Here is a 16,586-nt window from a genome sequence, read left to right as displayed (position 1 = left end):
TTTGATTTACCAGCCCTAGCACACTTTACTAGGGACCTGCTGGAAAAACAAAATATGTCAATCATGGATAACCAATCACAATAATAATTTACACAGAGAGCATATGCCCTTAAGCACTGATCAGCAGTGGTAAAGTGCCTAGAGTATTATGGCCAGAAAACACAGTTCAGAAAGCAGAAAGTTTGGGGATAACCCTGCAAAATGGGCCATCCAACAGCTGAGGTAACTATAACTCGCGCCACCCCAGTGCACTGCTTATGACCTCAAATATTACATCACAAAACTCTGGCTTTTCATTACATCAGACTTTTGGTAAGATCCCTAAATCTCTTTTGGTTCGATCAGTAAGTTAGCACCAGGACACCGTCTGGTAACTGAGCGCTTTACAAGTCTCCCACATTAACATTAACTCATGATATGGTCAGTGACATCACTGATGATATCACTGATGACATCTCAAATGACAACACTGATGGCATCAGTGATGACATCATCCAGTGACTGTGAATGCTTTTTAAGAGTTTGTGAGTGCTAAATATATACACCAAGGTGTATTGGTTAATCAGTGTGTTTAAGAGTGACTGTATGAATGACTCAGTGAGTGCGTGACTGACTGTATAAGTGTCCCAGTGAATATATAGGTGAGCAACTGGTTGCGTGAATGTGTGTATCTGTTTGTCAGTTAATGTCTAAGAGGGTGTATAAGTGTGTTAGTGGGTATGTGAAAGGCTATATGGGTGACTGATTGGCTGTCTGACTATGTCTATGGTTGTCTGGGAGTCTATGTTTGTGGGTGAAGAGGTGTGTGACTGCCTGTATGAATCAGTAAGTGGGGGAGTCAGTGGCTGTATGGGGTACTGTTGCGTGTGTGAAAAGTTGTATGAGTGAGTGAGTGTGTGTGTGTATGGCTGTGTCGGTGATTGCGTGCATGTGTCTGTATGGGTGAGTAACTGAGAATTTGAAAGGCAGTATACGTGAGTGACAGAGTATATGCATGACAGTATGCGTGAGTGAGTGAGTGAATGTTAGAGTGGCTATATAGATAAGGGCATGCTTCTGTCAGTGACTGTGTAACATAGTGAGTATATGTTCCTATTTTTATGAGTAAGTGGGTAAAGTGTGTGTAACTGTTTGGGTGAGTAAGTGGCTGCATGATTGACTGGGTGAGTGTCTAGGTGTGTGAGTAGTTCTATGGTTGACTCACTAAGAATGACAACACCTGTATGCCTGTATGAGTGGATATGTCAATGGCTGTAACAGTGAGTGAGTGGGTCTATGAGTGCCAGTATGAGTGAGTGAGTGGATGTGTATGTAGATCAATGAATCAGTGAGTGGGTGTGTAAGTACTTGTATGGCTCTGTGAACGGGTTTGTGAATGGTTGTGTGGGAGCAGCAGTGGGTGTATAAAAGATTCTACAGTGGTATGAGTGGGTACGCCAGAGATGCTGTGGATGATGTCATTAGTGATGTAATTTGAGATGTCATCAGTGATGTCTCTGACCCTGTCATGAGTGATGAAATATATGAGGTCATGAGCAGTGCATTGCGGGGGCGTGAGTCATAGTTACCTCAGATAACTATAATGGCTGAAATTCTCTGGTTTTGTATGAGTGAAATTTCAGATTAACTATAATGTCCATCTAACCTTTCGTTATTTCCATGAATATCTAAGGTTTTTTAAATGCTAATTCCTAAGTACACCGTCCCTGAAACCTGTAGTTTTTTCAGTGAATTTCTAAGGTTTTTAAAAAGCTAATTTCTAACTATAATGTCTCTGAAACCTGTGTGTTTTTAGTGAATTTCTATGTTTTTTTAACCAACAGTCACATTTTCAAAGTGGTGGAGAAAAGGGGCTGGGCCTCCAGCCAGCGCTCAGGAATTCCATTGCCTAGGACTTACAGGAGGTAACAGGAGGGTTTCTTGGCCTCCAAGATCCTTCAGGAGTAAAGTGGACTTTATCCCCCAACCAGTAGAGCGCCAGGAGACACGTTTGCAGAGCAGAGGAGAAAGGGGGGGTGTCCTCTGTAAACCTCTTATCAATCCCAGTCTGTGGGACTTAATGGAGATAATAGGAGGGGTAGTTGGCCCCCAAGGACGTCCTTGGAGGGCCAACTACCCCTCCTATTACCTTCAGTAACTCATCGCCCCATCAGCAATGTGCCAAGAGGCACTTTTGCAGAGTGGTGTACAAAGGAGCGTGGCCTTTGACTACCTCTCAACAATCCCATGTGAGGGGCTTACTGAATGTAACACAGTGGGCTAGTTGGCCCGTAAGGACTCTCTGCATCGAAGGGGACTTTATCCCCCAACCAGGAGCGCGCCAGGAGGTGTGTTTGCAGAGTACTGAATAAAGGGGGTGGGGCCTGCAGCAAGTTGCTGGCTGCCTTTTTTTTGTATTTTAGGAAGGGGGGCTGTATGGCCCCCCCCTTCCCTTTCACCCTTTTGGGCGCCTGGGACCCCATCCCCTGGGGCCTGAACCATAAAAAAAAAAAATAGGGAAAAGGGGCTGCACACACGCCTCCAAAGGAAGATTTGGGACCCAGGGACCCCATCCCCGGAGCTAGGCTTATGTTTGTATTGTAATTGATAAGAGGAGGGAGGGTGTAGGGCCCCCTCTCCAGGCTGATTTTGGCCCCAGGGACTCATCCCCGAGGTCCAGCCTATTTTGTAATTTTTACATATTTCTAAGGTCAGGGGCCATTTTTGGCCCGGGGACCCCAGCCCCTGGGGCGCAGCCATTTTTTTATTGAAATAAAAAAAGGAGGGGCCACCCATTTTCGGCCCCAGGGACCCACTTGGGCTTGGCCTCTCATTGGGGACCCAAGTGGGGGAGCCTCAAGGCCCCCACAGTCCCTGCCGGCTCCCCTCCTCCTGCGGTAGCCGGCATTGCTTTTGCGCAGAGGGAGCTGCTAACAGGCAGCTCCCTCTGCCCAAAAACAATTCTGCTTCGCTTCATGGAAGCAAGAGCATTTACAATGCTCTCGCTTCCATGAAGCGAAGCAGAGTTTGCTATGGCATGCATGTCATAGCAAACTGCAATGACCTGGGGGTTGACACCCCGGGCATAGCTGGAGCTGTGGGGTGGCAGTCCTCCCACACATTTAAAAAAAAAAAAAAAACCCCGGGAGGTGGTGCCCACACAAGCCCCTACATGTATTGTCATGATTGCGCCCAGGATCTGGCCCACCTGGGGGCTTAAAAAAAATGAAGCTCGAGAGACCGCACTTTGTTTTTTTTGTTAATTCTCAGTGGGATTTGCGCACCCAACGCAACCCCTGCCGAAATGTTTTAGAAAATTCCTTTGTTGGCCCTGGGGGTTGCTGTGGGACCCCCTGAGCAGGCCTAGGGTGTCAGGGTGTTCCTACCCTGCCCCCTTTTCTTGTTTCTATCCTTATTTTACCTTTTTTCTTGTGACTCAGTTCGACAGAGTCACAAGATGGCTGCCCCAACACTTCCTGGTATATCGTAATGCGGCAGGCCGACCACAGGGGCAGATGTCCAGCGGAACTGATTGGCAGCCAATCACATCGCAGACTTGAGTTATATGAACAGATTCACACCATTTAACAAAGAGAGAGCTTTCTGGAATAAGACCTACCTTTTTTTTCCAAATTTAGTGTAATTCCATTCAGCAGTTCAGGCTGTAGCCGTGTCTAAAGTTTCCAATGGAAATTAACATAGAGAAAATGCGTTTTGGGACCCCTCCCCTTTTTCTCAGCCCCTGCTTGACAAATCACTCTGAAACACAGGAGCTGACCTGACCGACCCATTAGATTTGAGTTTTTCGTGATGATTATTCAAACGGCGGGGGCGCTAGAGGGTGAACGGCAAGATGGCCATTCTCTGTAGAGCAGCTCCGCTGGTCTAGCCCATAATCCTTTACTTATCCTACACCATCTGATCACAGCCATCTCGGCGGATATTGTGATGTGAGGTTGTGTGGTGCATTCTACTGCAAAAATGGGGGACCCCGTCTATAGGTTTTTAAGGCTAGTGGGAAGAGGGCAAAAGGAAATTACACAACACTGAATAAACTCCCTCGTAGCCTATCAATTCCTTACATCAGAACATTGTTCTTCCCAAAGTATATCCAACATTTATTCACAACAGTGACACATAACATTGGAATTTTCCATTATTTTTTATTATATCATAACTTCATTTCTTTTATATCATTCCAACAGCTCTTTAGGCCTGAAGAGCTGGTGGACCCGGTTTACATGGAGACGATCCTTGAGGCCATAAAGCAATACTTCGCTCACAACAAGGGATCTGTGGATAGTGCTGGAGTGCTTTTGGAGGGGTTTAAAGCCACTATTCGGGGCACTAGTATTAGCACGACATACGGTATATTAAAAGACCTGCAAGGACAGTTGACTAAACTACTTGTGAACCTCCAGCCACTCATGCAAAAATTGCTCCTGCCAGACAAATCTGGCTTTATTCCAGAGCGCTCTACCTCCCATAATCTACGGATGCTGTTTACTATGCTTCACACTCTCAATCCTGAATTTGCCGCTGGCGGCAATCATGCTTGACGCCACAAAGGCATTTGATTCCATAGAGTGGGGTTATTATTATTATTATTATTATTATTAAATTACACTTGTATAGCGCTATCTACCCGGAGGCCTCGTAGCGCTCATGACTGACACTTTATTAGCGCGGGCGCAGGGCAGATCAGTGTGCTTTTACATACAGGTGTGTTTTAAGGGTTTTCCTGAAAGCAAGATGGTTAGTGATTTCCCGAAGAGATAGGGGGAGGGCGTTCCAGAGCCTGGCCGCGGTATGTGAAAAGGAGCGACCACCCCATCGAGCCTTCTTGACTCTGACGGAGGTGGCCAGCTGAAGGGAGCCAGAACGGAGAGAACGCACAGGCACGTAGGGGGTGACCAAGGTCTGCAAGATTGCGGGACCAGTGTGATGGAAGGCCTTGTGTAGAATACACATGGATTTGAATTGCACTCTCGCCGCAATAGGGAGCCAATGAAGTTCTCTTAAGGCATCCCTGGCTGACTGTCGGCGAGGAAGATTGTAGAGGAGGCGGGCCGCACTGTTTTGGGTGACTTGGAGCTTTTGGATGACAAAGGAGGGGGCTCCCAAAAAAAGAGCATTCCCATAGTCCAGGCGCGACAATATCAGAGCCTGGACCAGTATCCTCCTGGCCTGAAAAGGGAGCAGAGGGAGCACCTTCCGCAGCATCCTCATCAACCCAAAACAGGTGGCTGCAATCTTAGTGGCTTGTACTGAGAAATTCAAGGCTGGGTCAAGCCAGATCCCTAGGCTCTTTATCTGTGGCTTGGGAGTCGGGGGCTCACCCAGACATGGTGGCCAGATGGATGTAAAAGCGGAGGGGGAAGAATTCCCCAACAGAATGACATCTGTTTTCTCCCCATTGAGCTTTAAACAGGAGGAATGCATCCATCTGGCGACCGCCTCTAGACAGGGACCTAAGGTGTGGGACGAACCCTCCGCGTGGTCTAAAGAGACCACCAGTTGGGTATCGTCCGCGTAGGTGACGATACGCACACCGAAGGGTTGAACAATCCTGTCTAGAGGCTCCATATAAACATTAAACAGGGTGGGGCTCAGGGAGGAGCCCTGAGGAACCCCACACCTGAGAGAATGTTTAGATGATACTGCCTCACCCTCAAAGACCTGGAAGAACCGGTCGGTCAAAAAGGACGTCAGCCATTCCAGGGCCGCGCCCGACACGCCCATGTCCGTCAGTCGTTGCAACAACGTGACATGGTTCACCGTGTCGAACGCGGCACTCAGGTCCAATAAAATAATGGCGACTTTCCCACCCTGGTCCAGCACAACTCTTGCTTCTTCCGTAACCGCTAGAAGCGCAGTTTCTGTCCCATGTCGCGGGCGGAACCCTGTCTGAGAGGCACGCAGGAGACTGTTTGACTCCAGATAGTTCGTTAGGATGTTGTTTACGTGCCTCTCAAGCAGTTTGCTCAACCAGGGGAGCAGGGAGATGGGACGGTAGTTTGCCAAGTTACTTTGGTCAAGATTGGGCTTTTTCAGCAGCGCTCTTACCATTGCGCACTTCCATGACGGGGGGACGGATTTGGAAGAGATGGAGGTGTTAAGGACATCCAGTATAATAGGGCGGATCGTATCCATCGCCAGTTTGAGAGTGTTTGGGGGTGCTGGATCGTTGGGAGAGCCAGAGGTGACTTTAGCAGTCAGTTTATCTAGTGCTGGGGCGTCCAAGGGAGGAATAGTGTCTAGCCTACAAGAAGCCAAGGCATCAGAGGTTGGGGGGGTGGAGGGTTCCAGCTCGTTATTAGAGTCCTCAAATGAGGAATAGATTGTAAGAATCTTTTGAGAAAAAAAGTTAGCCAGATCATTACAGCGGTTTTGAGCGCCCTCAGTATCGGGGCATTCAACTGGGGGGGAAATAAGGGATTTCACAATTTTAAAAATTTCCCTAGGGGCATTGGCGGCTGCTTGAATTCTGCTGTCGTAGAAGGAGGTTTGAGCTACTTTTAGCTCCTGTTTGTAGAGCCTAATATTGGCTCTATATTCATCCTTCTTTTATTATGTGTTACAGCGGATGGGTTTTTCACCTCTCTTTATTAACTGGGTGCGTCTCCTGTATATCGGTCTACGGCGCGCGTCTGGATAGAGGGCTATACTTCTGACCCAATATAAATTACCAGGGGCACTCGACAGGGGTGCCCGCTCTCACCGATGTTATTTGCCCTGACATTGGAAACTCTAGCCTGCCTTATTAGGCAATCTCATAAGTACGCAGCTCTCAATTTTTTACATCGGCCAGTCATTATCTCTCTTTACGCAGTTGATATGCTGCTTTTTATACATGTACATTGAGAAGGGGTCCCAGTACACGTTCATTTAAAACCAAAGATAATAGGAAAAAATGTAAACATAAACCAAGTCAGACAATCAAGCAAGTACACTGTTATTTAATCATAAATAACAGTGTACCCGCATGATCGTCTGACTTGCTTTATGTTTTCAAATTTTTTGTTCCTATTATCTCTTTGGTTTTAAATGAACGTGCACTGGGGCACCTTCTCAATGTACCGCTATACACCCAGGTCCCAGGGACATTAATTGGGTATACCCTTCTTGGTAACACACGCTTTTTATACTTGAGCCCTGCACTTACTTAACACCAGTTATGCGTAAGTATATCCGCTTTTCTCGTTTTTCTGGCCTCCAAGTCCGTTGTGATGCAGCTGACGGAGAACACCATCTCACATGAACTTGATTTTCCCCTTGTGTGGGCCATGGATTCGGTTAAATATTTGGGTGTATGGAACCATCGTAATCCAGAGGTCGTTATTCGAGACAATTACGGGACTGCCGCTGCGATGCTGGAGCAACAAGTGGATAGATGGGTAAAACTCCCGCTTTCGCTTACTGACCGTATTGCATTGATCAAAATGGTGGTGTTACCCGATTTTTTATATTTTTTCAGTAACATACTGCTTCAACTCATGCATGTTTTAAAATAAAATCTGCACACTCTGCTGCTTTGTCTCGTCTGGGGTGGTCGACAGGCACGGGTGAGCTTGAAGACTCTCACAATGGATTACAAAGGCGGGGCTTTCAGTGTACCCGATTTTTATCTTCACTACCTTTGTGCACATGCACAAAACACGCACTTCTGGTTCACCTCCCATGCACTGTGGAACACTGGGATGCACAACCCATCCCATTGAGTTATTAACACATAATCATAGGCCTACACCCCGCAATAACTTCAACACTAATAACTCGAAGATTGAAGCTTGGCAGGCATTGGGCCGTTAGGCGGTAAAACTACCATTATACTCCCCCCTATTACCGTTGGCTTATCACTCGAACATATCAGTAACACATGAACACGGAGCACTGTGTTCACTGGCGCAGGTAGGCATTGATAAGCTGCAAGATCTCTTTCCTGGTGGCACTTTTCTGGCAAACACTGAAATGGACAATATTCAGAGTAAGACACCACTCTTCGTGTTTTACATACATAGACTAAAAAAAGTGTTTCAGATCCACTATCCCACAATCCCGACGAACCCACCGAGGGCACTGGCGCTGCACACACTGACAATGGCCCCTACTCGACATAAAGTAGTTGCTAAACTTTATTGCGCTGCTAAGGAATACAAGCCCCTCTCATGCGATAAGAGCCTTAGCAAATAGAATGAGTATCTCGACCCACAACTCACGCAGAAGGAATGGGAAGTCTACTGTCAACTCACTAGCGCCCTTACCTCTAATGGAAATTTGTGTAGCATACACTTTAAATATCTTCACCAGGTTTACTACACTCCGTTTAAACTTTTTAAATATGGGCTCCGAGACACGGATGCTTGTAGGCAATGCTTGGCTTTGGGGGCAGATTTCTGACATCTAGCTTTGACCTGCAGACGTGTGTCGGAATACTGGGCTGCTGTGATTACCACCCTATCAAGGTCATTAGGATTGTGTTGCAATGCTCCCCACAAATATGCTTACTGCGTCTTGTTCCCTTACTAAAAGGTATCACGGGCACTCCTTATCGGCAAGCGCCAAGTGGCGATGGTGTGGGATAGAGCACTGAGCCCCACCTTAGAACAGTGGCTTCGAGATTTGGTATCATGTAGAGAAAATGTGGTCCTGTATTTTGAGAGCTTTGTCCTCTAGGCCCAATGACATCTAGGAACCCCTGTGGTTATACTTGCGTTCAACTGCTCAGTCAGACCCACCTGAAGTTGAGTCTATGTGAACATCTATGCTACATGCTGTATGAAATGATGTCAGTCTGTTTAAGCTATCTCTCATGTAACATCATTTATAGTCACGTGTTGTTTTTTGTTTATTTCTCTTGATTATTATCTGATTATGGTGTACCAAATGCTTTTTTTTCCTTTCTTTTTTTTCTCCTTATCTGTACATTGTATGAGAAGTTGTGAAAATCAATAAAAAAAAATGTAAAAAGATTATTCAAACGGCGCCAAAGATATCGGCAAAATAAAAGAAAACGCTTTTTGAATAGAAACAAGGTCCTAACTATAACTACCTACTGACAACCGCCAGTATATATATATATGGGAATTCTGGTAAAACGCGTTATAGCACGATAATGGAATAAAAAGCATGAAAAACTGAATCTGTGGTGTCAGTGACCGGTTCAAAAGAGAAATACAGGGTTTTATTTGAATATATATATATATATATATATATATATATATATATATATATATATATATATATATATATATATATATATTCCTCACAAATGTTCCCGTCGCAGAGGGAACACTTCCTGTTGGTGCCCGCGTTTGAGACCGGGAGCGTGTCTCCAATGAATTCAGAAACAACAAACCATGGGCCACTCTTCTTGGCAGCAATTATTTTCGTTTATTGCAGGTCTGGCTCAAAACTCCTACGCGTTTCGAACAAACGTTCTTGATCACGGCAGTGTTCTACATCAGTCCTTTTTCAATTTCCACATTTTATACTCTTACTCATTAGGTTTACAGAGCAATGCATTCTGGGCCATGTAGTTTTTAGCAAATTTTTCTATATTTTACATTTATCATTATTTGAATGAATGAATGAATGAATGAAAAAGATATTTAATAAAGCGCACTGCGGCCAAGCGGCTTCCTGGAGCTGGGGACCTGGTCAGGGCTCACAGAGGGGATCTGGGGGACCTAAGAAGGAAAAGCCTGGGTAAAAAGAAAGGTTTTGAGGGCCTTTCGGAAGTGGGTGTAGATGGGGATGGAGCGAATGTGAAGTGGAAGGCTGTTCCAGAACTGGGGGGCCAAGACAGAGAGGCGAGTGCCACCAGTTCTGGATTTGTGGAAGCGGGGGATGTGCAGAAGGGAGAGAGAATAAGAGCGAAGGATACGACTGGGGGCGTGGGATGAGATTAGGGAGGAGATGTAGACAGGGGCAGAGCGGGAATGAGCTCGAAAGGCAAAGCAGGCTAACTTGAAGAGAGATCTGAAGCGGATAGGGAGCCAGTGAAGAGTTTTAAGAACAGGAGTAATGTGAGAGGATTTGGGAAGGGAGAGAATGAGGCGAGCAGCTTGATTTTGAATGGCCTGTAGACGTCGGGACTCGTAGGCTGGGATGCCCACGTACAGGCCATTCCCATAGTCAAGTCGAGAGATGACTAAGGCCAGGACTATGGTTTTGAGTGCATCAGTGGTGAAAAAACGCGAGATTTTCCGGATGAGACGGAGGGATAAGAAGCAGGAAGACACAACAGAGCTAATCTGACTGTGCATTGTTAAGTCAGAACTAATTTTGATGCCGAGGGTGCGAACAGAGGAGGAAGGTGTGGGAGGGGGACCAAAAGAAAGGGGCCAGTGTGCTGGGGACCAAGGGTTAGATGGACCACCCGTGAGGACAAGTTCCGTCTTATCGGGGTTGAGCTTAAGGTGGTTAGCGCTCATCCGCTCGGAATTAAGGTGGAACTGAACTTGGGGAGAGAATCAGGAGAGGAAGGAAGATCAAAGACGAGCTGGAGGTCATCTGCGTAGTTATACACCGAGACCCCCAGCTCAAGAAGAGAAGTGACAAGGGGACGGATGTAAAGATTAAAGAGAAGAGGGGAGAGAGAGGAACCCTGGGGAACACCACAGGTGACCGGACGGGGGGGCAGAGAAGCCAGAGAGATGAACCGCCTGGTACCTATCCCGAAGAAAGGACGCTAGCCAGGAGAAGGCCGCACCCCGAATGCCCGCTGCGCTGACACGGTCGAGAAGAATGGAATGGTCAACCGTGTCAAACGCAGTGGACAGATCGAGAAGGACCAGGGCTTGGGGGAGGTTGGAATCTGCCTTCCCCTTGAGTTCATCCAGAACCGCGAGAACCACTGCCTCCGTTGAATGGCCTGGGCGAAAGCCTGCTTGGTGGGAGGCTAGAAGGCCGTTGTCCTCGATATACGAGGAGAGGCAAGAAGTGACATGGGTCTCGAGGATCTTAGCTAAATAGGGGAGAAGGGAAATGGGACGGAAATGAACAGGGAGGGAAGGATCCAGACCGGGTTTTTTGAGAATAGGAAGAACAACGGCGGATTTAAATGATGAGGGAACGGAACCAGAGGCCAAAGAAGAATTAAGCAAAGTGAGCGGGGGAGCAGAAGAGTTAGTGAAAAGAGTTTTGAGAATGTGCGCCGGTGCACAGTCCATAGGGGAGCCAGATTTAACCTTGAGCAGGTAGTTGTGAAATAGGTCAGGAGAAATGGGGGGAAAAGTGACGAAGGAGGAAAGAGAGGGAGTAACAGGGCAGGTGGGAATGGTTTAGGGCGCCGTCGGAATGTTAGCTTTAATCTTCACAATCTTGTCTATAAAAAAGTCATTAAGTGACAAGCAGAGGGACTGAGAGGGGACCAGACAGGGGGAAGAGCGATCGGAAGTGGCAAGATTGTGAACTAGGGAAAAGATTTCACGAGATTTGTTTGCAGAGAGAGCTACTCTCTCAGTGAAATAAGAGGTTTTGGCCGCAAGGATAGCTTTTTTGTGGGTAGTAGTGGGGTTGCTTATCATGAAGTGAAGCACTTATACACGTATATTCTATAGTAGAATATTTTATACGTGTTACACAGAAAGACAATGAGAATTTCCGTGAATGATTAACATCCTAGTGCATTTCACTGAATGATGTAGAACACTGCCGTGATCAAGAACATTTGTTCGAATCGAAACACGTAGGAGTTTTGCGCTAGACCTGCAATAAACGAAAATAATTGCTGCCAAGAAGAGTGCCGCGTGGTTTGTTGTTTATATATATATATATATATATATATATATATATATATATATATATATATATATATATATATATATATATATGCACAAAGCGAAGCTCTTTCTTGAAATTATTGCAGCCGCCGCCACAGCAATGTCGGAAAGAAGCCACGCCACTCCAACGTTCGTCATGGGCCAAAACAATTTATTAGCGCTCAAGCCACCAGATCCTACGCGTTTCGGGCGTCCGCCCTTGTTCACATATATATATATATATTTATTTAAACACAAGAGTTGCCCCATAGAAGATTCCACACAAGCAGAGGGTGCCGCACAAATCATCACAGGCAGCGGGTATCACAGCATGCGGCAGGGTTTTCAAGGCCATACGCGTTTCGAGCAACTTGCATGCTCTTGATCACTGGCAGTTACTGACGATGAGGCAGGCTGTGTAGGAAAAAAAGATTTATTAAAGTAAGAAGTCCCGCCTTAAATGGGCGTCACTCAAGGCATTCTGGTTAAGATAGTTCACAAATAATGCCCACAAGACTTCATATTCCTTTAGTCCCAGTGGATGCCAACTCCTAAAGCCAGTTGAATGTTTTATACCCTGTTGGGTGAAAGCGCTGCACATCACGCCGCGAGCCAGCCAATATATTCCTGTGACTGTGGCCCCCTGGCCCCCCCGTCAGTAACTGCCAGTGATCAAGAGCATGCAAGTTGCTCGAAACGCATATGGCCTTGAAAACCCTGCCGCATGCTGTGATACCCGCTGCCTGTGATGATTTGTGCGGCAACCTCTGCATGTGTGGAATCTTCTATGGGGCAACTCTTATATATATATATATATATATATATATTACGGTTCACAAAGCACAGTGAAGGCTGTGCCGATGCACTCCACTTCAGGTGGCACATTAATCACTCGGACAGTCAGGTGTGCTCGCCAAGATAGTGTTTAATTCATATCGGTTCCACACACAGGTACATGAAAACAGCCCAAAGCGTTTCAGCGAACCAGTCGCCTTGATCACGGGTAGTTGAGTGTTGTTTCAAACAGACATAAATAAAGTTTCAAAAAAACATAATATTGCACACGTGAATATTAAGTAAAAAAACATAAACAAAGGACAAAAGTCAAAGTATGGCCGCCATCTTGTAGTGGTGTTTGTGCACAATGCAGCATAATTTAGCACATATAAGGAGAAACTTATCCATTATACTGTGTTTGCTATTCACGAATTGACTGTTTCAATTATTGTCATATTTGTACCTTATTACCTGCGGGGCCTGAAAACATCAAAGGTAGTGTCTTATGGAATCGAATTCCGACTCACTATACATGTCAATATATCTAGTTGCCCATAATGTTCAAAATAATATTCCAAATAAACACAAATTATTTGATCTCTTGGAATGCTTCATATTACAAATGATATACATAACACAAGTGCCTAATATATCAAGTCCATGAATTTCCAGTGGACTTTGGATGCCAAGCAAACCTTAATTATAAATTGCTACTGTGGAACAAGGAACATTTGAGCAAACCAGAAGGTCATAGATTTGAGAACATCCTGCTACCCCAGGGGGTAATATCAAGGCCAGTGTCCAAATTAATAAAGTTCTAAGAGTCTTTCTCAGCAACCATAATCCTCCACAGCTCTCTGCAGGAAAAAGGGAAAAGACAAAGCAATTTGCCTGTCAATACTGATGTCTGTTTTACATCACACCATTACATTTGACTACAATGACTTTCTAACAGTGCCCTCATCTTCACCAAAGAAAATTAATTGTGAGATATAATAAATCAATTAATAAATGGTTAAACACAAGTTCTCGAAGAAATACTCAGGTAGATCTATATACATGATGTGATATATTGTAGAAAACATATATATCTATATATACAGACAGTACTACAAACATCCCACATGGTCGGGCTAGCCTACGTGTCTCCTAGATGCCATATCATCTCCTCTTCAGAATTGAGGTCTCCAGGAATCAAGGTGTCTAGATTGATGATGTATTTGTTTTCTAATTGTCTCAATTTGCGGATTTTGTCTCCCCCCCCCTTGGCATTGGTGGAAGTTTGTCAATGACAAAGAATTTGAGGAGATCTCAATTACTTTTGTGATGCTCCTCAAAATGACCAGCCACAGGGGAAATTTGGTCTTTATTTTGGATAGCCCTCATATGCTGAAGGACTCGTATTTTGGCTGGGAACATAGTGCTTCCCACATACTTCTTAGAGCAGGGGCATACCAAAATATATACACAATATTCAGAGAGACAAGTTAGATGTTTCCCGATGTTCTTTTCTTTTTCTTCTACTGGGAAAAATACCTTTTTCACGTTTGAGCTATATTTGCATGCTTTACATTTCATACATGTAAAGAAACCTTGGATGTTACTAGTTTTAGATCTTATCGTGCTGATTTAATTGTGACTCACTTTAGCTCTTAACGAGTCTGCCTTCCGGTATGTCATGCTGGGATTATCATCTAAAACGTCAGACAATGCTGATTCAGTTTTAAGTACTTTCCAATGTCTGGCAAGGCTTTTCTGTATCTTCCAAGATTTGGAAAGGTAAGTTGAAATGTATCTGATGACTTCCTTATCCTGCCCTTTCTCCTTTCTTACAGGGTTCACTAAAGATTCATGACTGATCTTACTTGCTTTTTGAAATGCCTCTTCAATGACTTTGGGGTGATAACCTCTCTCCTCAAATCTTTCCCTCATGCATTTGCTTTCCTTGACAAAGTCTTGATCCTGACTACAGTTCCTCCGAGCCCGGAGAAACTCGCCATATGGAATACTGCGGATCAATGTTTTTGGATGCCCGCTATCTGCATGAAGCAGAGTATTCCCGGCTGACTCTTTGTGGAAAAGTTTAGAAGTTAAGGTTTTATTGACCACCATGATGGATAGATCTAGAAAAGTAGCTTCAGAGCTACTGATTTGCCCTTCTAGTTTCAGATTAAGAGTGTTATCATTTAGGTCTTGTATGAATAATTCAGCTTGTTCTCTAGGGCCATCCCACACAATGAAAAGATCATCAATGTATCGCAGCCATATTTTTACATGGCTACGATACAGGTGATGAGTCCTTGCCACTTGCTGCTCCCAGCTAGCCATAAACAGATTAGCAAAGCTGGGATATATATATATATATATATATATATATATATATATATATATATATATATATATATAAAACCAAGAGCTTGTTTCCTCGAAACGCGTCTTTGGTTTTGCTCGTAATTAAACAAATATTTTGTAAACTGGATCGATGTGGCTCATACTTTGACAAACTGGAAGAGCTGCCTATTGGGGGTGTATATATATATATATATATATATATATATATATACATATATATATATAATTTTTTTTACCAATCCTGGCAGCGGCGAAAAGACAGGCACCAACTCCGTGAGATGATGATAAAGAGAAGTTTTAATCCAACAACAACCTATACGCGTTTCGACGGCGAACCGCCATGATCACTACATCAGGTACATCTAGATATTCTGTATTCATGCAAACCACTCACTGTTCGTTGTCACAGCAACCCGTGGTTGGGCAATAGACATAGAAGTATCATATGTCTATACTTGCATGACAGTGAAATTTAAAATGTATACAAACACAATGAGTGCACCAAAGGAAAAATAAAATATCAATGTTAATAGATCCTTTCTACAATAGCACAGCAATACGCAAAGTAATATTAAGGGTTTAAACACATCATGAATTTAAAATGTGAAAATTATCCCTGTGACAAAAATAGACATAGAAGAAGTAACATTATGGGTTTTAGGTTAAATAATGTACAAATGTATGAACCGGTTTAGTTGTGTTATTAAACTCTCATGGTAAAGTCTATGTTACTTGGATAGGTAACGTGGCCAAATCTATGTGTGGCACGAGAATGTTTTGGCACTTTCTGGGGTACCTTGCCACAGAATTAATATGTCATATATATATCTGACATATAGGATGACGTTTTCAGTCATTTGTTCTTCCTGTTTTTTCATGAGTACTTGCTCCTCCCACCAGCCCATATGCAAATTAGCATAGCTGGGGGCAAAGCAAGTACCCATGGCTGTGACCTGTAGCTGTTTGTATGTGAGTTTGTCAAAGATGAAAATGTTGTTATCTGGACACATCTCGGCCATCTGTAATAGCAACATGGTATGTTGCTGTAAATGTATGGGTCTCTTGCCAAGGTAATTGCCAAGAGCATTGAGTCCATCTTTCTGTCTAATACTGGTATACAATGTGTTCACATCTAGTTTCGTCAGTATATAGTTTGTTTTCCACAATATATCATAATTCTTTGTCAAGAAATCACCATTGTCTCATATGTACGCAGGAAGTTCACATACAGCCGGTTGTTCCCGGGGGGTCCGAGGCATTTTTGTGTATTTTGGGAATTAAATACAGCTGGGTTGTTACTGGGTAGTCTGTTTTCAAAAATTCAGATTCTTGTTTAGACAGCAGCCCAACTCCTCTCCATTCATACAGGGCTTTGTGGAATTTCTATTTGACTCCAATGATGCTATTAGGACTGATGCAGCTGTAGCATTCTCTATCTTGAAGTTGGTTTAGAGCTTCTTTGTTGTATTTCTCCAGCGGCCAAAGGACAACATTGCTGCCTTTATCCGACCATCGGACGACTATATCTTGATGTTGCTTTATTCTGTGGATGAGCTCATTATATTTGGTCATTTTGTTCCGGTTGGTGCTGATAAACTCTTTGCTACTTTTGTGAGCTAGCTCTTTCACATCTCTTATAACATCCTCTGCAAAGATGTCAAGTCCATCTTTTGGCATCAGTGGGATGAATACCGATTTAGGTTTAAAAGGTGT

The sequence above is a fragment of the Lissotriton vulgaris genome, chromosome 5 (assembly GCF_964263255.1).
Source record: "Lissotriton vulgaris chromosome 5, aLisVul1.2, whole genome shotgun sequence".
NCBI lineage: Eukaryota > Metazoa > Chordata > Amphibia > Caudata > Salamandridae > Lissotriton > Lissotriton vulgaris.
This window is presented reverse-complemented; position numbering follows the sequence as displayed.